Source organism: Trachurus trachurus, assembly GCF_905171665.1.
Source record: "Trachurus trachurus genome assembly, chromosome: 24".
Lineage (NCBI taxonomy): Eukaryota > Metazoa > Chordata > Actinopteri > Carangiformes > Carangidae > Trachurus > Trachurus trachurus.
The window spans coordinates 26,515,199-26,541,650 of NC_139910.1; the positions used below are offsets into that span (position 1 = coordinate 26,515,199).

At 42.1% G+C, this 26,452-nt stretch overlaps 1 long non-coding RNA gene across 1 annotated transcript in view; it reads right to left on the reverse strand.

Moving 5' to 3' along the window:
• Positions 1–26,452, reverse strand: part of LOC311007831 — a 434,756-nt gene that overhangs the window by 312,891 nt on the left and 95,413 nt on the right. The gene's annotated exons all lie outside the window — the stretch shown is intronic.

Here is a 26,452-nt window from a genome sequence, read left to right on the forward strand (position 1 = left end):
TAGTCTCAGATTATTAGTAAAATGTGCACTTTTCTTTGCCTGTTGTTCTTTGAGCAGCTTCTTGTCCCAGTTTTGTTTGTTGCTGCTTTATTTTTAGAGGAACTCTGAACCCTTTTGAGTGCAGTCACAGTTTTAACATCCAATTTCTTAAGAAAATATCACTGGAGTTGTATATCTTATTTTCATGCCAAAATAAAATAGCCTGAGGGCTGTGCAATAAAAATACTTTCAGCCCAATAATTTCAATCAGTTTGTCCTCCCTTTTTTCAATATCAGAAAGCCCAGCATATTAAAATATGATTTTTTTTTCTCCAATCAAACCTTTTGTGATTTACTGCCTTCAGCTATTGAATTTCCAAATTGCAAGCATCTCTGGATTTGGAGAGGGGTTATAATGGCATCTTAAAGTGGATGGCCCACTGTGACTTTTTAGATGAACTCAAGTGTGTTTTGCTGTTTAATGTCCCTTAATTTCTCCACTGCAGCTGTTTGCACCCAGCTGCCTCTGTGTCTCGCTGTTTGCGCTGATGCTACCACTTTATGGCCTCCATTAGTTCATCAGCCACCCCCCTAATTATCATAATTTGCAAAAGATGGTTGGAGTTTTGGAACATTTTCTACTTTTGCTCACTGTGTTGAGATGCTTTATTGAACCTCTTTAGCTCGAAAAGACCAAGGGAGACGTGGGGCAGCAACAGTGTGTGTGCTGCCAATCTGTCTCTGCATGCACAGGCGTGAGGAGAGGAGACTCGGGCAAACATCCAAGAGGTGCTGCAGTCACCGGGGCCTGTCATTATGCATTAGTTTTAACTGAGCTATGTTTCCTTATGGTTTCACCACAAGTTTTCATTTCTCTGTGGTATGAAAACCAACACTGAAACCTCAAATTCACTGGAGATAGGTAGAGCATCACTTTACAGCCTGTTTTCAACACGAGCGTCTCATTACTGTTGTGCAGCAATGACACTGTGAGCAGAGACTTTTTTTAAAACATGCTCCCTGTGGTGCGTTCAAAGACGCTCCAACATCCAACTCTGAAATTGGCTGCCAAACAGCAACCTTGTTACTGCAAGAAATGACTAAATTAACACAGCGCTTTTCACAGCTTCCAGGCTTGCTCGCTGATCATCGTTTGGGTTTCCATTTTGTCACGCCGTTGCTCACGAACGCCTTTCAGCAGCCAACTGTTTCCAGCACAGTTTCCAAACTGGTCCCTGCTGACAGCACCATCACTACAAGTCAATGACATAGTTGAACATAACTTTAAAGTGCAACTTTAGGGTTAGGTCCATTGATACAATAGTTGGAGGAGTAACCTATCTTAGCTTAGATCATCATTATGACTGGAGACTGCATGGGTGAAACCACTTGTCCTGGCTTTTTCTACAGGTATCTACAAATAAAGTTGGCTAGTTTATTCTATTTTATTTTGGAGAACACCAACAGGTCTGTTATTTTCTTTACCAATAACAAAGTATAAAAACAACTGATGGTATGTAGTTTTACTAGAAGAATGACCTATGTGAAAATTACAGCTGAGAGTATTTCTGGGGTTTGGACCAGGGTCTTCCAGGAGTCGCTACACACTACTTGTTATCTGGTGACCTGAGGACTAGATCTGAAGATGGTTTCGCCTGTTTCCAGACTTGTGCTAAGCTAGTCTAACTTTCTGTAGCGCCATAGTGATATGGGCTGTAGCAAGAAAGTGAATGAGGGCATTCCCTGCAATCGTACAGGGTTTGTATTGTGTCACTGAGCTGTGCACGTCTTCTCTGACACTTTGAAATTGAGGTGTGGGGCCGGTCTGTATGTGTGCTGGGGGGGGGGGGGGGGGGGGGGGGGGGGGTATACGTAGAAGTTGATCTAATTTGGTTGTCCACATAATTGATGGAGAGTGAGAGCGGTGGAGGGAGCGACAGATCAGATCCATACACTTTGCCTTAACAAATGTAGATAAAAATTAAATGAATTCCTCATCTCGTAAGGACCTCTGGACCCATCACAAGCAGCTCAGATGGATCCTGGGACACAATCTGACTGACAGGCATTTGTCTAAGGGAGAGAGATATGTTTTGCCCAGAAATCCACTTCAGCCAGGTGGAGCAGGACTCAGGTGGAAAGAGGAACTCTAGATTAATAATGTAAAAAACCTCAAGTTCAAACCATGAAATGACGAATGGCTCTTCACCACCTGTGAACCAAATGGACACTGCAGCAAATAAATGAACTTATACAACTTTAATAGCTGCTAGTATGACAAGATCCATATCGTCAACTATACACCAACAATGCCAGACTTATAGGACTCATATCAGGACTCGTATTAACAACAATCTTAGTAAAAGGATCAGATCCTTTATGCCATTTTGGTTTAATTAAATCTAAAAAAAAATACCACACACACATACACACAACAACACCTGAACAAAGCTAATGTACTGGCAATATAATAGTATTTGTGACTCCTAAATACAGGAAAACAGCAACATCTCGCCTTGGGCACTAAAACTGACCCTCAAATCAAATACTGTGGATACCATAGGAGCTCAGCTAAGTATTGTGGCGTATATGGAGCTGGGACACAAATCCACACCTCCACAACACCCCATTTATCCTGACATTTTCCCTAAACCCTGAACTGGCAGGTCATCTACTAGCCTGGCCAGTGTGAAGAGGCTGTTTTCAGTCTGTCTCGTAACACAGATTACGCAATATGAGCACAAAAAACTGTACAGATAAAATAGCAGCTTTTCAAGAGCAGAGAAAAACATCCCAGTGTGAACATGACCCGCTGGGCATTTTCAGTGCATTCAGCTGCTTCTCAAAGGGGGAGGACGTTGTACTATTTCCTCATTCATAACTGACCCTGTGATCCTTAAAACTACAGTTTCATGGGCTTTCATTGTGAAAAGCAACTAAAGTTGTTTCCTAAGATTTCCAGCAATGACTATGACTACAGTAACACTGGGTCAGCAAAACTGCAGCTATTTTACTTCTAAACACAAACTCCTGTCAGACTCATGGAGCACTCACAATAAATCTTTGTGATGTGTTGAAATTGTGCTACACACTCACTGACGTGGCTCACATAAACCTTTTCATTTCAGTTTTATTTTTCCAGCAATGATGGATTGCAATTTTTTGCGATGGTTCTTTGTGAATCTCCATTTTTAGCGGGGTTGTGCACTGATATTTGGATGTGGATACAAGGCAGTAAAAGGGCTGGGTTCATTAAAGGGTAATCCAGTGATTTAGTACTGCATGTCCATGAAGTTAAGAGACTTGTGAGAGAGACAGATTAAAAATACAGTCAAAATAGCAGATATCCTGACTCTCAGTCCCTGATATAAAACAAAACTGCAACCGATATTTCCCATAACTCAATCCAAAAGTACCTTTTGGTACACTTCATTTTATCTTTTTCACTCTACATATCAACTTGGTAACACCTGCCATAAAGTTGTGGTTTTACTGGCCCTAGTCTGGGCCCCAGCTTATCGGGCGATGTTTGTGCATTCATGAAGCTGCTGCTGCAAAGAATAAAGACAAAGGCAGCAAGATCTGACAACCACAACCATATCTGACAATAAAGATAAGCTACTTCACAGAACTTAATGTGCCTTCCAGCACTTAAGAAAGAAAAATGGGTGGTGCACCGCTTTAAGTATCGACCATGACAAATGTGCACAGTGATTGTAGAGATTGAGGTTTTTTGTTCCTAAACATTAAGTTGATTTTGTTATTCCACTAGATCACAGAAAAGGGATCTCCTCTGCATCAAATATATTCAATATTCACAAAGAGAACTCAAAGTCAACATGTGGAAAATAAATTGCTACTAAACTAAAACCACTCGTTGAATAAAACCAGCCAGTCCTGCACAGCACACAGCGCAGAGTGACATCATATTGATACTGACAGCAGCAACTCAACAATAACATCCAAATATCTCAAATCAAAAAGGACCCTCTCCCTCTCTGAGTACTGCAGTAAAACTGAGGAGGCAGTGCACTCTGACATCACGTTGCCAACACTTTTCTGTTACAATCTGGGCTGCGAGACAAGATGGGCTGAGCCTGAAGACGGCAGCTGCAGCAGGAGATAGATGTGTCCCAGGAGAGATGAGAGCACAAGATGTGTGACAGCCTGGCCATTATGTCTCTGTGTAGGTGTGTGTGTGTGTGAGAGAGAGAGTGTGTGGGTGTATTCATATAGATAAAATAAATCATAATGTATCACAACTATATGCACCGTGTGTTTAAGACTTGCTTATTTTTAAAGATTGAGCATGTTTGTGAATTTGCATGCACTTTGCATCCTGGGAAAACACAAATCATTAAGAATTAAGCTTAAGTGCTGCGTTTCAAGGCATCACACATGATGAGCAGATTCTCAGTGTATATGGTGCTGCAACACACACACACTAACACAAAAGACCTCTGAGGAGAGAATACAATTTTGATGAAAGCTCTGTGGTGCTAAGTGTTCATTCACTTCTGATACGTTCAAGGTGTTCTTACAATAGCTCTCACTGCATCATAATGCAGGCGTTACTCATGACTGTCTTCCTTCATTCATGCAACAAGCAGCAGAGCAGAACCTGCATCTGCACCGTGTCAGCGTGCTACTGGTGGTCCATGTCGTATACTGTACCTCCAGCCAAAAAAACTGCTTGTATATAATAGGGTGTAATTACTTCTCCTTTAGCGATGGTGTACAGACCTGGCACTTAATTAAATCACACATTTTTTGTGACCGCCCCCTCAGCTCAATTTTCATAAAACCTGTAACTGCACAACCTTTTAAGTGTTGCAAGTGGCAACATGGCATGTTGGAATATCTTCCTTCACAGTTTTTAAATGTCAGTTTTAAAGGCAGTCGTTTTGTCTCTGCGTGATTCCTGTGGGCAGTTTGGCTGAATCAGATCCCCACACGGACCGTAAATGTCTGGTATCTATCTCAACATTTCTAGTGTGATACTTAAAAGCTGCATGTCAGTCCTGTGTGTCCGTTCACCATCAACCTCATCGTGCCACAAATGAGGGATGGAATTAAAAAAATGTCTTTAAATATAAGATAACTGCATAAAATGTCTCCACTCAGACTGATCGCTTGTCAGCAGCTCACACAATGTGATAATAATGGAATTTCTTCCACATTCTGCCAGTAAAGAAAAGCACACCAGCCAGCAGCAATCAGGGGAGGAAAGAGGAGGCAAAGAAGAGGTTAAGGAGAAATGCAGGGAAAGTGAGATGAATGTAATTGGGGTGTGAGTTGAGACGGATGCAGGAGATGACACTCCTGTTAGCACGAAACACTGAACGCACCCCACCCCCCTCTTGTTAGCTCTTAATGTTATGCATGGCAATGTTTTGCACCAGTTACTCACATCTACAGACAGCCGGTGCATAATAAAAAATAATAAAAAATGTCAGAGCTTTCTTTTTAGCTGAAGACGTGAGAGGGACCGAGTCTGGGACGAGACATTCTGGGTCAGTCTGCAGTGCAATGCAGAGCAGAGCGGAGCAGAGCACCATGCTGACTCTAAACCTGAGTCATAGCCCCTTCTCTCCCCGTCCACTGGACTTTAGAAAAGCCCAAAAAGAAAGACAAAACAGATGTGGTTACATATGAGCAGTCGGGTATAGACCGATGCAAAGCCATATAGTCATTTTACAGCCCTGTAACAAGCAGCAGACCTGCCCCCAAGCCAGGCGGTGGGCTATTACATAACACTGTCCCTTTACCATCATTTGCCAACAGGGGATGACCTTGAGAGGCAGGCAGAGCCCCAGCCCAGAGACCATCTGATCTGTAACATGGCAGTTTAGGGGTTTGATTCTGGCAAATCTAGTGGATAAATATGTAATCCTGCTGTCCTTATTGTCTGTAAATGTGTGTGTCAAGATGTGTGTGTGTGTGTGTGTGTGTGTGTGTGTGTGTGTGTGTGTGTGTGTGTGTGTGTGTGTGCGTGCGTGCGTGCGTGCGTGCGTGCGTGCGTGCGTGTGTGTGTGTGTCAGAGAGGGGGTGGTTGATGAGACGTGGTCATGCTTGCACAGATTTGCAAAAAAAAAGAAAAAAAAGAAGAAGCAGCTCCCCAACAAGGATGATGTGAATTAAGGAGACACCACACCCCCACCTTCCTCCTGCACAGGCACACACACACACACACACACACACACACACACACACACACACACACACCCTTGCAACATCAGCACCAGTGCCAAACAACCAACAGGATACATCACACCACACCATGCCATGCCATGTTCTACCAAGCCATCCCATGCAGAGTCTAATTATAACTGACAGAAATCAATCAGTCTGACCGAGGCTGCCTCTATCTTCACTTTGTTGATGAATAAAAGCCTAGTGTGTGTGTGTGTGTGTGTGTGTGTGTGTGTGTGTAGGCAGTGAGAGTAAGGCACATGAAAGACAAAACCCAGATCATCTTAATGTTGTTAAGTATTTGCGTGCAAAACGTGCAAATAGGACCAAGGATTAGTACAACAGTTTTGGAGGCCATGTTGATAAATGATGTGTCCTTATTATAATTAGCTTTTCTTTGATGTGGATTTAACCCCCCCGAAAATAAATAGCTACATAAATTCTTCTTATGAAACCAAAAGGACGCTCCGGGTTGCATCATGCTAATAGCAACCCCAGATAACAAAACCCCAGAGAAAACAATGAATAAAACAACTGTTATTTCCATGCATCAGTCAATATATCATCCACAGCATCCATCCTGATCCTTACCTTGCGAGAGTGCGGAGTGAACGGGAGAAGTCCGGTCTGATGTCTGGAGTGGCCACAAAAACCTGCGGAAGACGGGGGGGAAAAAACAAGCGGTTCAGACGACTAAAAGATGCTCCTCTGTCGGCCCACTGGTAGCTGTAGGTTTCTGTAGGGTGTCTGGTTTGATTCTGTGGTGATTATTTCTCTTTATTTATTTATTTTGCGGGACAAAAGTGAGCCGCGACTGAAAGTAAAGCGGCGCTGCTGGTCGGTGGGATGATGCTACTGAACACACACACACACACACACTGCTGCCAGAGAGCAGAGAGGAGAGGAGGAGACACACACTGAGAGAGAGACAGAGAGAGAGAGAGAGAGAGAGAGAGAGAGAGAGAGAGAGAGAGAGAGAGAGAGAGAGAGAGAGCATCTCTCCGCTGTCACTCACCGTGTGCAGTTGTCATTATTGGATGTTGACGCCATGAATTAACAAAAATAAAAAGGCAAGAATCGCAAACATAAGCATGAGGTTTCTCCTTCACTTACCTGAAACTGATTATCTAACGAACTGGCGCGACAAACGGGACAAACTATTCTTCTAAAATGTTTAAAAAGTAAATAAAAGTCCCTCACCATCTGAATTATTAAGAACAAAGATATTTAAACCGTCTTTGTAAAGACCACCAGCGGCCATATTTTTTATCAGCTCATCTTCCAGAGCAGTTTCGCGCCAAACTGGGGATAACCGGAAAGATACAGTCACAGACATTAGCTAATTAGGCGATTTAACGTTAATCCAAGGCACCTGGCTGGAAATGTCACGTTCAATGTTCAACTAAGTATTTCGGAAAGGTGAGTAATGCAGGAATAATTAATGATAGCTGGATAAAGGAGTAAAAACTACCTCAAATGTCTTAGCTGAAAGTACAGTTTGGTGAACGGAGCTTTGTTTCCCTCAGTGCTTCAGTAACGTTAAGCTAGCATGCAGGATTCACAAGATAGCCTAATCATAAAGTCAACATGGTAACGTAAGTGACCTGTAACTGGTAATTGAAAACAACGAAAATGTAAATAAAATGAGAACAACAGTATGATAGCAGGTCATGTATGTTTCGCCATTACTAACGTTAAGCTACTACTGTAGCTAGCTAAAAGCCCAAAGCTATTTGCTGCTTTAGAAAGTCAGGTACAGAGAGAGGCTAACATTAGCAGCAAACTAAAGGCAAATTATAATTTTTTTCTCACAAGCCTTAACAAGAAAAAGGAGGCTCAAGCTGTATAGTAAAAAAAAAAAAAAAAAGGTGACACAACTAAGTTCACACTGACTGCAGTTAAACTCGTGCACTCTCACATGTTTGATGCCACCCTGGTGTTTCATTGTAGCTTTTACCCATAGACTGTAAAAAAAAAAATGCTTTTACCTGATTGACGGATAAATATGGCAGCAGGAGAAGTCTTTCTGACAGGAGATTTTTTTGACATGAGGAAATTAAAGCACAGGAATACATTGTAAAATTAGTGATGGCTAAATTAATGTGTGCTGGATATTTTGCATGCTGCATGGCTCACTGTCACACTGTCCTGGTTTACTGGTACAGAACAGAGCTGCTGTTATAAGTGATGTTATTAGTAACACCTGTGCTTTCCCCACCATGTAAAGTCAAAATGAATAAGGCCTGTTGTGTTTGGGGTAACAAAGCTGGCATTGTCAAAAAATAATGGTGGTTGTTAAAATGGGTAAGTGTCAGAACAATGACAGTGCCACAGAGCCTCTTCTGTATCCCTGTACAGTGAATCAGCATCATGCTGTGTAACAAGCTGTTGTGGTAAAGGAAATCCTCTAACCGAATATTATGTTGCTGTGTCCTCCTTTCCTTCAGAGCTTCGCTGTGAGATTATTTCCATGTGATTTGAGCTGCAGGTTTGGTGCAAGGTGAGTGACTGTAGCTTTCATAACAAAACAAATGAGCCATTGTGGTTATGCAGATGGACATGTAGACTGCAGTACAGGCTGAGGACTACCAGACACCATCCTTTTTTTTTCTTATCTGAGAAGCCCTCTAATGTGGTATTGGTTTGCTTAAATCTACATTTTGATATTACTGTCCCTAGCTTGACAAAGTAACATTTATTCATCTGAGCAGTGTGGCTTTCTGAAGCTGTTCACACTCAAGCTGTTTTCTATTTTTGGTTCAGTAGATTGAAGAAAATGGAGACAATCACACATGAAGGTACCATTCCACAAACAGAGAGCGAGCTCACTTCACCAGTCTCCCCGAAACGGCCAAGGACGGACAGCACAGTGGCAAACAACCACTGTGGGAAAGTGCTGTTTGACTTTCCTGAGCTTTTGACATTTCAGAGAACCATTGACTCCCCATCATCGGAAAATACCCCGCGGATGAATGTGGTGCGAGTTTGCACAGCAGGAAGTAGGGATATTCAAGGTGAAAAGCCTCACGAGCAACCACAAGACACTAAATTAATTGTCCGCCCTATTATCGCACTCCCTGACGATGTACACACATCGTCGTCTGAAGTCTGTTTTATCACTGCTGAGAGACACCTCCTACATCCGAGGAAAGATGAGCAGCCTCCACTTACTGAAAGTGACAAGCTTGGCTCATACCTGCTAGATGAGGCAGGTGGGGCATTAGCAGAGTCTCACACTTCAAACGACGCCAGTGCTGACACGTCCAGTCACCGTGATGGCAAACGGCTGGGGAAATCACCGGAGGATGAGCCCCCTGCTGTTTGCTGCTTTCCTACAGGAGGTGATGACGATGGGAGACAGGTGCAAAATAATGTCAATCAAATCCAAGCATTTGCCCTTAATTTAAACGATGAAGAGGTCAGATGTCAGTCTGATTGCACTTCTGAAGATGCTCTGCGTGATGCGGGGTTCTGTGGTGCATGCAGCCAGCCTGCTGAAGATAAAGCAAGTAATCTGAAGAAGAACGAGCCTGGATTTAGTGAGAATATCCTTTTCAGCAAAGAAGTGGAAGAGGGTAATAGTCATATATCACCCAGTGATTATGCAGATTCGAAATCATTTTACTCAAACTCCGAAGAGCCTGGAAACTTGGCAGAATGTGTAAGGAATGAGGAAAAAATATCAGAGTTCCAGATTTGTGAGGATGAAAACATCGCCGACTGTGATGGGGAAACAAAAGGCAATGTTAATGAGAGTGGCATGAGCAAAAACTCAATCCCCACTGTTCCTGAAGGATCAACTGTTTCTTATGATGTGGTATTAGCCCAAAATATTGCAGCAGAGAATGAGGATGTTGAAGTTGATGACTTCTGTGGAGCAGAGGGGGAGAATACCACTGGCAAGATGATAGCCATAGCTTGGAGTGAGACGGCTGATCACACAACAGAGTCTCCAATGTCTGTAAGAATCAGTCAAGGGCCCGCTGAAGGAGATAATGATCCCGGCCCTTCCAGTGTAATTGACCCTGCAATCTGGAGTGAAACTGACAGGGAGGCTGAAGAGAAACGCTGTAACTCAGAGAGTAGTGCAGGTGTAGAATTATCTCCATCAGTAAAAGTCTGCGAGACTGAAACGCCTCTTGCACTCGATTCTGACGCAAGGCTGTCACATGAGGTTTCATCTCCCGGCCAGACCAGCCAGTTTAATCAGCAAAGCCCAACACAGCAGTGCAAAGATGAAAAAGAGGATTTATGTCAGTCATACATAGAACGACAGGCTTGTTCCAGCCCAATCAAGGAAACACACAACATGACTGGCAATGAAAGCAGCTGTCAATGGAAATCTAGTCCCAGCAGCAGTCCACACAGGCCCACCACGCCTTCTCCTCCTGGAAGACACGAAAGCCACAGCTCTGTTAGACACGAGTTGAAAGAGAAGGATCAGTCCAACTGTTTTCCTGTCAGCCCTGACCACCTGAACACCCACGTGGTCAAATATGCACAAAGTGAAACTGAGATAAAAGTAAAAGACGACCTGACAAGTTTTGTGGAACAAATAAAAACTGATGAATATTCGAACTTGGAGAAAGAAAAGGAGTCAGAAGAAAACTTTCTGCAACATACTGAAAAACATAAAGAAAACACAAATGAAATGTTGACCGGGGAAGGCATCGATGACTGGACAGAGGGAGAAACTAGTCAGTGTGACAACAGGCTAACTCAGACACCCGAGGGAAGGGAAGGAAAAGAAGTGGCAAATGCTGGAGAAGAAATGAAAACCGATGGGCAGGAAAGGTCAGAGATACTGGTGAAAACAGAGGATGGTCTGCTGCAATGTAATGGACATGAAACTGACATGACCGGGGTGTCCCATGAGTGGACAGAGGTCAACACTAGAAAAAGTGAAAACACATTAAGCCAAGTTAGTCAACACGAACAGGGAGATGAACTTTTAGTCTTTACTATTCCTCCAACAAGTGATGCGGTAGTGCCATGCCAGCATGACTTCAGCCATTCACAAAATGTTAACAAGAACCCCACAGCCATAAAGTGTAATGACAGATTTTCCCCGGTGCCATCTGCCCTCTCTTTCTACAACCGGACGCTGGGGGGTTTTGACACTTTTGAAAAAATCCATCTCTCACCAGACGGTGATGATGATGATGACGGTCCTGCTGGCCTGGGCAACAGCCCTCTCCTCACCAGCTTGCCTGGCCAGCTGTTGAAAACATCAGAGCGACAACTTCCCCACTCCATGCCAGGGGCAGAGAGCGACAAGCACGAGGAGATACCCGGAGCGGAGGAAGAGGAGGAGGAGGTGGAAAGATTAGAGTGCCACATTGAGAACATGGTAAATGAATTTTTGAGCAGTGATTCCACTTGTAATGACCTGCCAAACTTCATCTGTGAAGCAGATATTATTGCACTCGCATGGTCAGAGCAACAGCTTCACTGTGAGTCAGCCTGTGATTCCTGTGAGTATATCCAGGATGAATTAAAAACTCAGTCAGTGACCTCCACTGTTGCCACTGAGAGTGACAGTCTGTGTGATGTGAGTGGCTGCCCTCAGTTTGAGATGAAAAAGCAATTCGACATGGTCCTGAAAGAGCTGAACTTGTACTTTGACATCAGTATAAATGAATTTTCAAGCGACAGTAGACCATCGACACCAGAGCAGGGTAGTGATGCAGCTGAAATGCTGGTGGGTGATACTTCCCACTGCAAAGAAGCTCTGAGCAGCCCAGAGCTGGGACACCACAGAGACGCATCGTCAGGTAATTACAAATAATAAGATTCACCTTTACTGTACAGAATATAATGAATACATTTAGTCACATCAGTGGTCCATGACCGTTGTAGTACGATTAACAGCTCCCACAAGGGGAGTCCCAACAGTAAGCATCGTTGCAAATATTCCTTTGGAAATTCAGATGAATTGGCTATTCGTGTTTCATTATTCACAAATTGTTTTATGTACCGTCTATTCACTATTTAATTACCACAACAAATCATTGTACAATTAGGATCACTTATTAGCCAAGCCCTAGCCATTATTTTCTTGGTTCTACTCTTGCTGAAACTTTGATCTTTTTCATACAAGAAACAATAAATATACTCATAAATGAAATAAAATAAATACGAAATACGAAAAGAAACAAGAGTACTAGAGATTTGTGCAAATAGAGTTCTCTTCACCACCACACAAATGTAATGCCAGTATATTATATATGGCAAAGGCAATAACAGACTTCTTTTCAAGAGTCACTGAGTAAAATATTACAGCATATAACCTCCCATTAAACCACAGCTTGTTTGTTAAAACAAGATAGAATTTGTTGGCCACTGAGCCGTATAGGTGTAGGAAGGTAGATCCTTTCCCACCGAGGACAGGCAAGTGCTGCTGGCTGAAGAATCATATAAATCATGATATTTCATATTGGATCAATCACTTTAAAAATTTTGCAACCCAACATGAAAGTGAAGTTGTTGTTTTTTCCAAACTAAGAACAAAAACAACTGCCTCGACTCTACTTTTCAACCAAAATAACTTCAACTCATAAAGAGATTCAGCATAAAACTGTGTTAAAGCACTTGTCAGCTGAATTAAGATGAAACCAAACACTTTTATAATAAGGAATATGACTATGAGGCTGAAGACTAAGCTGTCAGTTTTTTCTTTACTAGCCATCTTACTAACACTGTGATTATTTGTGTGACATGTCTGTTGTGTAGATGATGCTGATGAAGACCCCGGTCTGGAGGCATGTGGTGGTGGTCCAGTGGTTTCTTGTACAACTGGCAGCCGTGAGGGCGAGCAAGAGGTGCCACTAGGAAGCCACGTGTGCCAGGAGACACCAGAGACACACAGAGGTTCAGAGTTTACCCTTCTTAATTCCGTTTTTTTTTGTTCAAACAATAAAGGGAAAATACAAGAAAGCTTGTTAAATCTTCAGGAGCAAAAGAACCAAATAACAGAAACTAAAGTTAGAATGAGTCAGTGGTTTTCCAACCCAGAAAACTTCTTCAGTGACAAGTCTGAAAGACATGAAATAGAAACAATTTAATTAGAGCTAACTGTTCTTTTATTCCATTGTTTTCTGTCTTATATATAACACTGTTTTCCCAGAGTGTTGGGTGAAAGGCTTCACAAGGGCTGCCAGGTTAATTCAGTGAGGAAATACAATTACTTTTATTGATTTCTTTTCAAATTGACACAGCCTCCTCTCATGAATGTTCAAATATTCATGTCCCTTCCTCAATACACTGCAGTGGAATGATAACGCCGCCTTGAATGCAAAAACATTGTTTAAGGGTAAACAGGGCAACAAATAAGACAGAATTAGCCTGTCCTCCCAGGCTCTGTCTCTCTGTCTCTGATTGTCAATATTTTAGTTTCAGAGCCTCAGGAGATGGAGCAGAGGAAGACAATGTGGTCTCCATCCTTCATGTGTCCACCGTTCCTTGGAGAACTGAGCCTCAGTGAGTTTCATGCTGGACAAAAGACTGGTTGATTTGATTTTGGGTTAAGAGAGTTCCAAATTAAAATAGAAAGCACACTTCACAGTCAATTTAACATCTTTATATATTGTAATAGATTAGTCAGTAATGTCTTTGGACTTATTCTGATTATTTTTTTAATTGAGAGGCTGAAACAATACAAGCATAGAGGCAGGGCAGCCTACATCATCCAGTTTCATGCTGCCCTTCCTCCTCCTGCTCATTCTGCTGGTCTCCAGTGCATTTTGAACCCAACTGTGTCTGTCGGGAGTAAAAACGCCTGAATATTTAAGAGGAGAGTCGGTGTAATAACCTCCCTACCTGGAGATGCAGTGTGTTCACCTTGTCACTTTGAGGGAAAAAACTGTCTAATAGCACGACTCCTCTGTCTGCAGAGAAAGGAGCATTATGGTAATCTTGAAAAAAAAAAAAAAGCATCAGGAATCCATTTTTTTGTTGCTAAATGTAATGAACCATTAACAGAGAAAAAAAAAGCCAGAATCCCCCGTGGGGCCTTTAGGCCTAAAACAAATCCATAGCCAGTGTTCAGTGTAGAGTACAGGATGAAGTCGCTAATGATGCTGCTGTGAGTTGCAGACCACAGACCTCAGCGTCAGAAGGCATGCACCACAGTTCACGCTGTGCCATTGGTGTTTCTGTTTTGCAGGGCCACCAGAGCCACACAGGAGACTGGAGCCTCTGAGAACATGCACACGGCCGATCCGTGTTGGACTTTCAAAGAGAGCCAAGACCAAAAACCTACACCGCCCCCACCCTTACAAATGAACGTAGGAAATACAGTGAAGTAGATGTGTGCATGAATGTTAACGAAGCTCTTAAAAGCCTCTTCTGTTGCCATGTTCAATAGCTTAGATGTTGTTTTCTCACCCTATACACTGTAAATCTGCAGTGTATTGTTCATGGTTTTCGTGTGCCTCAGGTTTGGTTAGTAGTTCTGGTTCCTGTGCATTTCAGCTGCAACTTTATTCAGGGAGGGTTGACTCCATGAAATTGCATGTACATGTACACATTCACTGCACCATGCTGCTGTTTTCTCCAGCTGAAAGGATATGCTGCCTTGAAACACATTCCAACTATTTATTCATGTATTTAATCATTTATTTATTGGCTTATTTATATGTTTTATCAAACACTATTTATATGTTGCACACTGTGTAAAATATGTTCACAATTATAGTCAGGTTTGTTACATAAATTGGTCCTCATGTGTTTTATTGTAGGTGTATTGTTATAATATGGTACTTGTTCCTGTCATGTGTGGGTGTATTTAGTCCCAGTAAATGAGCTGAGTGAATTCTGTTACAGTACAATTAAATGGGTTCACATGTAGTGGATGTAAAACGTCCTTCAGCACTTCTGTGGGAGGTGAGCTCGAGTTGACTTTGAATTTAAGGCCTGTTTGCCCCAAGAAATAAATGATAGCTGCATATAAAATGTGTTTTTCATGTTTACACTATACATTTATACTGTACATGACTCTATCTTGAGCTAAACATAGCTCTATGCTAATTATTGTGATAAACAGGGAACATTTTTTTCACTTTTCATGTTGTGCCATCATTTCTGAAAGGCAGTCATCAACTGTAGGCTACTTTTCCTGTTACATCTTTTTCAGCATGTAGATGCCCTTTTTGTTATTATTACAGCTGAACATATTTCAGTTTTAGTAACCTCCTTCTCCTACTGAAGCTCAGCATAACAATATGTATTTTTGAAGATGAATCAATTCCTCATTCTCTTTAAATTCTGATGAGACTAAAGTGATGAAATTAGCCGAAAAGCTAATAGTGCTCACTTATTGATACAACAGGTACAGAGATACTGAGCTGATGGAGTCAACACTTGTATCAGTTGTAGACAGTGGAAGTGACATTTCAGCTCAGGTTATAACAACAATATCAAGAGCTGTTTGGGTTTGTTTAGCTGCCACTCACAGGTGCCGACAGCTCTTCTCTTACTCTTAAGTCAGACTGTGTTTTCTGGAGCATGGTGGACAGGTCGGCAGCAGATCCAGTGAGTGCACCTATTTAAATTAATAGCACATTAGCATATTATCTGTGCTTCCTTTGTGGAAATGGGCAGCACTGCTTTATATTAAATTGGTCGACACAAGTTGAAACAGAATGAAAGACAACTTGTTTTAGTCTTCAGTTTTCTTTGGCCTCTTTACTAAACCTACCCGCTGCTTTGTTGTGTGATCTATTTCATTGCTTTGAATCCCTCTTTGAAATAAGGAACAAAATGAAAAGAACAAATCAATATTTATCAATTTAGTTGCAACTTTTTCTTTTAAAACCAGCTCATTTGATGTTGACTGCAGTCCCCTCAGAATATTCTGTCATAGAACAAAAAATGTGTTTGTTTCTTTTTGGGAATATATCCTTGTCATGATCTGATCACACCTCTGAATCAAGACACTTTTCACCAGATATAAGAGTTTTGTTACGATGACTAAGGTGCCTCAGCTGGCAGTTAGGCAAGTGCAAATCAAAAAGAAACAACGCCACGGTATAGCTTTCCAAAAATAATTGGATTCAGACGCTACACATTCAATCTGCCTTTTTAATCAGGGAGAGTCTGTGATGGCTGGGGGGTGTTGAATGAGAATTTATTTTGGTTGATAATGACTTTTTCAGCGCTACTTGTGTCTGAACAGTGTTTGCCCCGTTTGTTTGCTGATTTGTTGCGGGGCTTAATCTTCATATTGATATAGATATTTCCCCCATTTATCTGAAAACTTATTCCACTCAGTCATAATGACAGTTTTTATTCCTGCAAACTGCCAGCTCCCTAATACATTATTCATATATCAATTTATGTTATTCTAATAACTTAATGTTCCATTCATTGTCTTTAATGAGTTCAGATTTTCATTCCAGCTGCTAAAACAGCAGCATTTTATCTATTGTTATTTATTATTGATTACACACAAGCCAGTAATCCTCTGCCTTTAGTAACACTTCAGTTGAAGTGCAGCGGAGTGTGTTACCTATTCACTTCTCTTACGTAACCGTCACATTTCAAAATTGAAGCATGATGAGGTGCTGCCACATGCATTTTCATGAGAGTGGGAGATTCATTTTAGACAGTTTTGTTGTTAATGAACCATATTATTATTATTATTAAAGGTCTTTTTTGCTTCACAAATGATTTGGCCTACATGCTGCTTGTACATTTCAATGTAGACTTTTGTGAATTGGGAAATACACCAGTCACCTCAGCGTCTGTTCAGGTATCATAGCAAAAAAGCAAAATTACAGCTTTTACACATTGTAATCTTGTGTGAGTGATGTGATTTTTTAAATTCTTTTCTACTGGACTAACTCGCCAACTCGTTCTGCACTGCTTCCAGTATTACAATGAACCTGGATGATCAGCTGCCTGCCACATGTAGCTTCAGCCTGTGTGCCGTACAAGAACAGAAAGCTTGACCGGCATAGCAACGGTAACTAAGGGGGGGTAGGGTGTATTTGACAGTTTTTAAATCATATTTGATTTTTTTCCCCCCCTTAACTTGCTCCATCCGTCACCTGAAGGCAACAGGGTGAGGTGTGGGTGTGTTTCCCATGATGGAAAATAAAAAACCTGGTTATTGTTTTTCCTATTTGTCCAAGGTCGTTGGCAATAACAAGCAAAGTGAGGTCTAAAGAGGTTAAAGGAACTTCATGGAGAGGGTAGAGGTTAATCCATTGTTTTTAGGGATACATTATCAATCACTCATTCATTCATTACCATTATTATCCTCTTAGGGTGGCAGGGGGGTGGGGTCCAACCCAGTTGACATTGGGGGAGGTCGGGGTATAGCCTGGACAGGGCATTAGCTGTTATGGACATTAATGGTCTATTAATTATAGATTCATTATCAGATACATTAAATTAATTATCATTACAAAACACACTCCCTTTTCCATTAGATGTGATATTAGGCCTCCTATAACTGCCTCTCTATGTAACATGAAAGAGACATCACAGCTTTAGAAACAGCAGAGACATCAAAGACTCCAGTGGAGCCAGAAGTTATCTCCTTCTTTTTAAGATCTCAGAGCTGTACTCCTCCCTCTCCTCACAAAGGCTTCTCTGTGCGGTTCGCTTACAGAGAAAGTTGCATAACCGTGGGATAACAACGCCACTGACCATGATGAATCTTCCTGTAGTTTTGAGTTTTAATTTTCCTCCCCACCAACCAAGATTTAAAAGCATTAAGAATGAGCACATTTGTTTATTTTCATTAGCGAATGAATAGACAGATATTGTCCCAGCATGAGAATCCAAGTAATGTCATTATGTTTGTGGAGAGACCTTGAAGATGGAGACTCCACACGCCTCCTCCTCTCTTCATGCCCACTGAATCATGTGCATGGCCCCTCTGTGTAGGAAGAACCACAAAGGCCTATACTTAGAAACCTTGGAAAGCTAGAAGATAATTAATGGGCATCAGGCGATACGTCTTCAATATTTAAAGGGCTAGCAAGAGCGATCATTACAAGGCTGTGAATGTCTGATTATATGTCCTTGGCCCGGGACACTTTCACACAGGGAGTAAGAAGAAAAATGTGAGGGATTCTGTCGCTTTTAGAGAAAAATGTGAATCTAACATAAAAATATTGCCTTGTTTTTGCTGTGTAAAGAAAAAAACCTGAGCTTTATCTCCTCCACTGTCGTGCACAGTAGACACACTGAGGCCTAAAGGTTTCTGTCTGTCTCTATAAAGATCGTTTGGATTGCTGAGTCAGCACATTAGCTGATACATCTTTGCATTATTATCAAAGGAGAAGCTGTGATATCAAACCTTCTGCTGCAGACTACAGCGTCTTCTCAAAGCAAACACAAACACACACACACACACACACGCATACTACAGCACTGTATGTATACTCACTCACACACACTAAACCTGCATCTATTTGCTGCCTTTTGCGAATCAATAGCAATCACTGAGCCACAGTAGCAGAATCAGATGATCGACTCGGACTAAAAATACACTGGAATATCCATTGCCCCTGCACACTACTGATTCTAACTGTAATGCTACCAAAGTGACCACAACAACACACTTTTAATTCCACAAATGTGGTTTAATGGGCACTTTTTTTTTACTCCATAAGTGCATGATACACTTCATTTTTTAATCTGATGGGATATCACTTAAAAGCAGCTCTGACAGAGAGCCTGAAGTGGACCAGGCCTGAAATAGAGGGGGGGTGGGGAGGGAGAGATTTAAAGTTGTCGAATCACACTTGATTCATCTCACCCAGGCTTCACAAAATAGAGCGCTTGTGAACACTTGAAATACATCCCAACTGCCGTCTCACTCCAGCCTGCCTGCACAGTAATCTCTGCTGCGGTGCAGAGCAGAATGAAGGCCAGCGGGCCAAGAGGCAGGACAATAAGAGGATTTCACACTCGAGTGTTATGACACAACTTTGCGTTATTGTTTTTGCTTCGCTCCTGGAAAGCTCTAATTAAATTGGCATCGACTGGACAGGAGAACCTGTTTGAGCGCGACAAACAGTGGCGTTGGTAGAATAAACAGGAAGCTGGTCCTTACTGACTCATGACGGAGCTGAGATCGACTGAGTCACAGGTGGACTGAAGACCTGTCCTGTTTTATTAAAGGGATAGTTCACCCAAAATTCAAATTTCACTCATTATCTACTCACCCTCATGTCGACTAAGGGCTGGGAGAATGTTCAGAGTCCTCCGAGCCTTCGCGCAGCAGTATTTGTCCATATAATGGTTGTGAATGGTGCTCACTTTTCTTCGTCCAAAAAGACACACCAAAAAACATCCAAATACCTCCATACTGCTCGTCTGTAATGTCCCTCTTGTATTGAAGCCCCCACATGAGAAATTGTTCCGAAAAAAATTAAATAAGTACATGTTTTAAGCTTGTTTGTAGTGGAAGCTCCCAGTGTCTCAGTTCACTGCTCTTCCTGTGTCAATTTGCACTGACCGGCGGAACAATCTCTCATGTCGGGGCTTCAATACAAGAGGGACATTACAGACGAGCAGTATGGAGGTATTTGGATGTTTTTTGGTGTGTCTTTTTGGACGAAGAAAAGTGAGCACCATTCACAACCATTATATGGACAAATACTGCTGCGTGGACCCCCCTGTAACTCAGAGAAGGCGCGGAGGACTCTGAAAATTCTCCCAGCCCTTAGTCGACATGAGGGTGAGTAGATAATGAGTGAAATTTGAATTTTGGGTGAACTATCCCTTTAAAGGTCCGAACAGGGAACGACTCAATGAACGACTTCGGTAAAAGTTTGTTTCCTCACACTGATTCTCACAGAGAGTTGACCTCACCTTTGTTTGTGCATTTATTACATCATATATAAAAGACAATGAATAGCTGGCAGCCATCATAGTGTATATTCACTGACACATGATGACGCACAAAGGGAATATTTCTACCTATAAAATGTGATGTGTTGCATTGTGGGACTGTTGTGGGGCAGTCTGTGTGATGGACAGCATGTAGGAATTCTTCAGGGCACTAAACAGAACAAAAATAATATTTCATAGTTGTACATGATGTAATAACGCGCTAAGGAGGTACGTTTTCTGTCAGATATAGTCACAACAAGTGTAATTGTGCCTATACACTACAGGAGTGACAGTCTTACAGGTTCAGAAATGGGTCTAATAAAACCTTGGTCACAATCTGATTTGTGTCAGACTGTATGATATCAGTTCTACGGCTTTGAAGATGACTGCAGAATTGTCGCGCTGCGTCGTAAATAGGTTCAAGCAGAGGCATGTTATCACTTTGCAACTTCTGCGGTGTCGCTCTCAAGTTTTGAGAATGTGGATATAAAAGTACGAGGCTTTGACCACGGTGCAGGGGCTTTGATGCAGCGAGAAGCCTGAGAAGAGGATGATGAGGTGTCTGCAGCCAGGGAAAAGAGGACAATGTGAAATTCCAGCCTTTGTTTTTTAAGCAGCACTCAGCTCCCCATTGTACTCTTCATCATTTCATGTGGTATTTTGATTGGATGATTTAGGTCATGGCAGCAGTCACACTGTGGGAGAGTCGTCCTGAATTTTTGCCATTGTCCAAGTGTTGATGAAGCCTGTACTGGCAACACTGAGATCACCATTTTTGATCCCCAAGATTCTCTCTGTTGATCGTATAATCACAAAACTTTGCTCTATAAACTTATGGACAGTGTTGTGTTTATTTCTGTGAACTTAAAATTGGCTTCTTATATTTTGATGAGCATACATTAAGCTTCAAGTCAAAACTCCAATATGATGTGAGTATCATGTAAGCTATGCACTAGTCATGTTGATTTTCTACTCAGATCACTTAGTCAATACTCCCAAGCTTCTGCATTTCTTAATTTGGGTTTTCCCAAGGTTGACAATCAATGAGTGCTTGCAGTTAATCATAATTACAATAATTCATCTATCTTCAAAGGCTGCATGTGAAAAATGCCCAACAGTCCTGGAAAAATATATTGGTAACACTTTACAATAAGGGTCCCTTAATTAACGTTAGTTAGTACATCATTAAGCATTAATTAATATATGAACAATTGTTATTATTTATTACTTAGTATTAGGAAACACATTAATTAATGTAGCCTATTAGTAAGCAGTTAGTTAATGTTTACTACTCAAAGTTAGTTAATAAATTATTAAGTAATAATAAAAGTTGAATTATGTAATTAGTTATCATTATGTATGCATTCCTCAGCATTAATTAAAACATTAGTTTATATATTAAAGGGACAACGAGGAGTTTCTATTTGGTTATAAAAAAGTCTCATATTAATGTGGATGAATCTACGTTACCCACACTTGTTAATGGCTCCATTTTCGATAAATAGGCTATATCGTTTTGTCTCTATCGTTATTTTGTTATTATTAGTGGTGGCGGAAATGCCGGGCGAGCCGACCAGCGTTTCTTTACTTTAGGTTTCGTGGCGAGTCATGAGAATAACGCCACCGAATCGCCGTTTATGGTCGGAACTACGACGGTATGTGATCGTCTTCGAACCTCTGACTTTAATTCTTGATGAATGAAAACATAAGTCCGTTTTGCGCCGGTCAAAGAATTTCACGGTGCGCGGAGGCTCATAAATGTAAAATCAGGTGTGAAAACACTTCGCTTTTCCAAAACTCCTCGTTGTCCCTTTAATGCTTAATAATGTACTAACTAACGTTAATTAAGGGTCCCTTATTGTAAAGTGTTACCAATACATTATAGTATAGTATGTATATGTCATCTCTAGACATCTGCTTCTTTGAGCAACTAACTGCTTTAATAGTTTTAATGTCAAAAAGGTCATGAGCAGTCTGAAGCAAAAGCTAAAACTTCCATTAGCGTACGTACCACAGAGGTGGTTGTGGATGGATGGAGCTAAATTATGACTATTTCTCACAGTTCCACTGCTTTGGCTTTGTAGGTCAGAACACAGGACAGTTACTGCCATACAATAAATCATCATTAGGCTCCATAACATTGAGTGCTGTTGTGGGCATGGTTAGAATCTGCTGGCGAACGATGAGGCGGGTAGTTATTTTAGTGAGGCGAAGTCCAGATGAGTGTGTGGAGCCAGGGCCTATCAGCTAAAAGAATGTAGGTGGGGCAATTTAGTAATGGCCTGAATTTACAAGTGCCAAAATCTCTCATAATTCCATTATGGTACTTCATTACGCACATGCTCCGGTACCATTTTAATCCACCCACACTCTGAACACTGGCCTTTTGTATCCCAGCTGTCTCCCAGAGTTCAGGCAGGAATCTAAATGCTGTACATTTCTCCTCAGATATGCCAAATGTGAAGAAAAATAAATAAATAAATCATCAGCCTGTTATACATCAGAATCTGTGAGGTTCAAAGAGAGATTTCATGACTTTGATTGGCACACGGAGGTCCGCAAACTCAGTAACACATTCATACTGGGCTGATTAAACAAGAAGATATTCAAAGTGTGCGTTAACGCCGAAGCGCAGTCACTGAGCTGACGTGAAAATGAGGGGCTGACGGGCTGTCATAAATTTGCTGAACCCCAGTGACTAATCGCTATCTGCCTCTCAGCTAACCCCACAGGCATGATGGGAGAGAGGGCATTAATCTGCAGAGGACTAGCTGGGGAATTTGCCCCCTCCTCTTCAGAAGACTGCGGTTTGTGCTATTAATGGGTTTGGGTTTTTTTTTTTAAACAGCACCTACTTTAATGAGCTGCTAGTATTTTATGATATTAATAGTGAAGTCACTTAGTGATAGAAACAGTCAGGTCGCTCCCTCAGGAGTCAGTCTGTCTTAGAGCAGCTCCTCTGCCATAGACATTTGATGATGTTTTAAAATGGGATGAGCTTTGCTTCTTGTGGGGAAACAGCTTGATAAAGCCGGAGGCCTCAGCCCAGCTGTGACCGGACTGAACAGAGAACTGATGCTTTTTCTAAGCAGATATGCCAGCTTCCTGATTGTCATGCGCTGTGGCTATGAACGTTTCCAAGACAGCATTATCAAATAGATTAATTATGTTCATTTTGTCTTCTCAAATATATTAGTTATATTTTTCTTGTGTTCAGACAATTGATATCAAGAGTGATGTTACCTGCTTGACAGTTTCGACTGTGACTCCAGTCTTCCTCAGAAGCGTCATCCGACGTGTTACTGACGTGTCATTTATCAGCTGGTCGGAACGGCGGACCTGTCAGAGTCCGCCGTACCGACCGCGCCCCCTCCGCCCTGGGTGGTCTCTGGAGCACGGAATACGCGAATACGCGAATGCGAAAAAGAGACAGCTGGACGATACACACGGACACAAAAAGAAAAAGCAGAACAGGAAAACCTAAAATCAGCAATCACAGACCACTGCAGAAGAAATAATCACATCATGGAATGGGACAAAGGCAAAATCATCACATCAGAAACAAACAAGTTCAAACGCTGGATAAAAGAGGCCATAGAGATCAGGAAGCGGGCGAGGGACACCATCAACCGGGACGAGGGGGCGTACACTCTCTCGCACACCTGGGATTCCGTGCTCCAGAGACCACCCAGGGCGGAGGGGGCGCGGTCGGTACGGCGGACTCTGACAGGTCCGCCGTTCCGACCAGCTGATAAATGACACGTCAGTAACACGTCGGATGACGCTTCTGAGGAAGACTGGAGTCACAGTCGAAACTGTCAAGCAGGTAACATCACTCTTGATATCAATTGTCTGAACACAAGAAAAATATAACTAATAGCATTATCAAATATTTCATGGCTGCCGTTTCACTGTACCAGTCACAAACGGGCAATCTGTTTATTGTAGTTTATTGTGACTTGCTCCACCAGAGAGGAAACGCTGCAGAGCAGAAGCTTAAGGGTGCAAGCAGAGACACAAGACATGTTATTTTCTTTCAGCCTTTAATCAGATTTAGGCTCTTTTTTCCCCCTCAGACCCTGAGAAACGTTGTTTTTCCAAAAGGATGCTCTCTGAAATGGTTTTGTCTTCGTAAGTATGCCAGGCACGCTCCTCATTTCTGGTGAATCATATTAGGACTTTTTTGTTTGTGACCAAAACAGCACTTTACTGTGTGTGCTGTAGCCACAATGACTGGGGACAGTTGGTTTAGTCTGAGTCAGATGCATCTTTTGTGGAGCAACAAATGGCAATAGTACCCAATATCAATAAAAAACATGATGACATTTTGGCAAATTGGGCCATTGCCATAATCCCTATAGTCATAGCAGTAGGTTTGTTACCTTTAATTGTCAGTGCAAGCTGTTTTTAGAACGGTGGAGCAGAGCAGTGAGCTGCTCAGAGCTACGGAGGCTCATGGGACTTCTTGATTTCCCTCATCAAACTCATCAAATACACAATCCAACAACTCCAAAACGCTCTGGTGGACAAGTTGTGACCTGCAAATTCACCACCATGTAACGTTACGAGATGAAGTTGTTTTCGAGGTGAATTCATGCAAAACTGCTGATGCGCGTTCCCTTCAGGGACAGTTTTTCGGCAAGCAGTCTCTGCTCCGCCGTTCTAAAAATAGCTTGCACTGACAATTAAAGGTAACAAACCTACTCTTAGGGATTATGGCAATGGGCCAATTTGCCAAAATGTTGAACTATCCCTTTAAGAGAATCAGTTGAGTTTGTTTTTGTTGTTTTTTTGCAATTTCGCCACTTTTAAAACCAGAGTTTTGATACATTTCAACTGAATCACCTCACCTGACTTTGGTAAAAAAAGAAAATATTCATAGATCTCAAAGAATCATAATATTTAGACAGATGTCAAACGTACCATGAAATGAAAATGAGGAGGTTGGACCTGCATGGCTCTGTAGCTCACAAGTGAACAGACAGAAAGTAGCAGAGAGTGAAGAGCTGGAGGCTTATTGAGTTGATGAGCTGATGGTTTGCCATGAGTGGGAGTCCAGAGGACCACGCCCACCACAACACACACACACACACACACACACACACACACACACACACACACACACACACACACACACACACACACACACACACACACACACTGGGGCAAACATTTTTTTATCACTTAATTTATTGCATTAATTAGCAGGTGTGATTAATGTGTATATCAGTCACTATGTTAAAGAAGCATGCAACTGAGCCTCAGCTCCACATACACTCCACTTCAGAGCCACAGAGGCTGCCTACATCCACTTTTACTTGCAGCCTGCAGTTAATGCAAAACCAAAATCTACAGGTGTAAATAATAAAATGAATGATAGGACTTTGTTGTGTTCGGTTTTGGTTTATATGAAATCATCAGATGCCTGAATAGGAAACAAACAGAAACCTGGAGGCAGGGACACGTCGAATCAGAGGGGGACTGACTGTAGAGGGTTTCATAATGTGTGCAGATGAAGCCTGTGCTGATAGGCTGACCAGACCACACAGGCTGTTTATTGTCACCAGCGGAGGCAGACTAGATTCGGTACAGAGATCAGCGCCGCTGCATGAGTCACATCACAGAAGAGCTATACCTCCCCTGATTTTCAGTCGCATCGCTTGCCGATGCCAAAAGGCGCTGAGGCGGCACAATTAGAAGCGCAGCGGTGTTGCTCGTGATCAATGTGTGTTTGATTTGTTCAGAACAACACAACACCATACAGTATCTGTTGCTCTGTTTTAATTTGTCTGGCTGGAGGCCTTGGAGTCAGCAGTCCCTAAGGGGCTTAATTAAGTGTATTTATTACAGCTGTGGGAGAGAGGGCAAGCAGAGGGGTGTGTGTGTGTGTGTGTGTGAGGTTGCAGTCAGTGAAATTGTTTATAGTACAGTACATTGATCCTACAGATTAATTCTCATTCCACACAGCCCCCCCCCCCCCCCCCCCCATTCACCATGTGACGTCTATTCCCTCATTGATCTCCAGGGTGCTGTTGCACCACAGTCATGATGAAGCGGCTGTGGACACTACTGCAGTAGAGAGCGCACAGTGTGGTAACACAAAGTAATGATGGATTCATACATATTACAGTTTTTTCCCCATATGTTGTGGTTTGGCTGCAGGCGGAGACAGAGGAGATGGTGTAGCGAGGTGAAAATGACTGATTACAAGTAGGAATAGGAACACCTCCGCTGTGCTACATCAGTCTGAGGAAGTGAATGCAGGACAGCTGTTGTCATCTGCCGAAAAGAGAATGGATCTATGCATAGGGTGGATCATTTAACACTTGCACTACCGCTAAACTGATAAAAGCTTTTATTTGAAGGGCAGCATCTTTAATCGATCATTATCATCAGCTATGCTGCAGAGCGGTTTGGCTATATGATCCTAGAA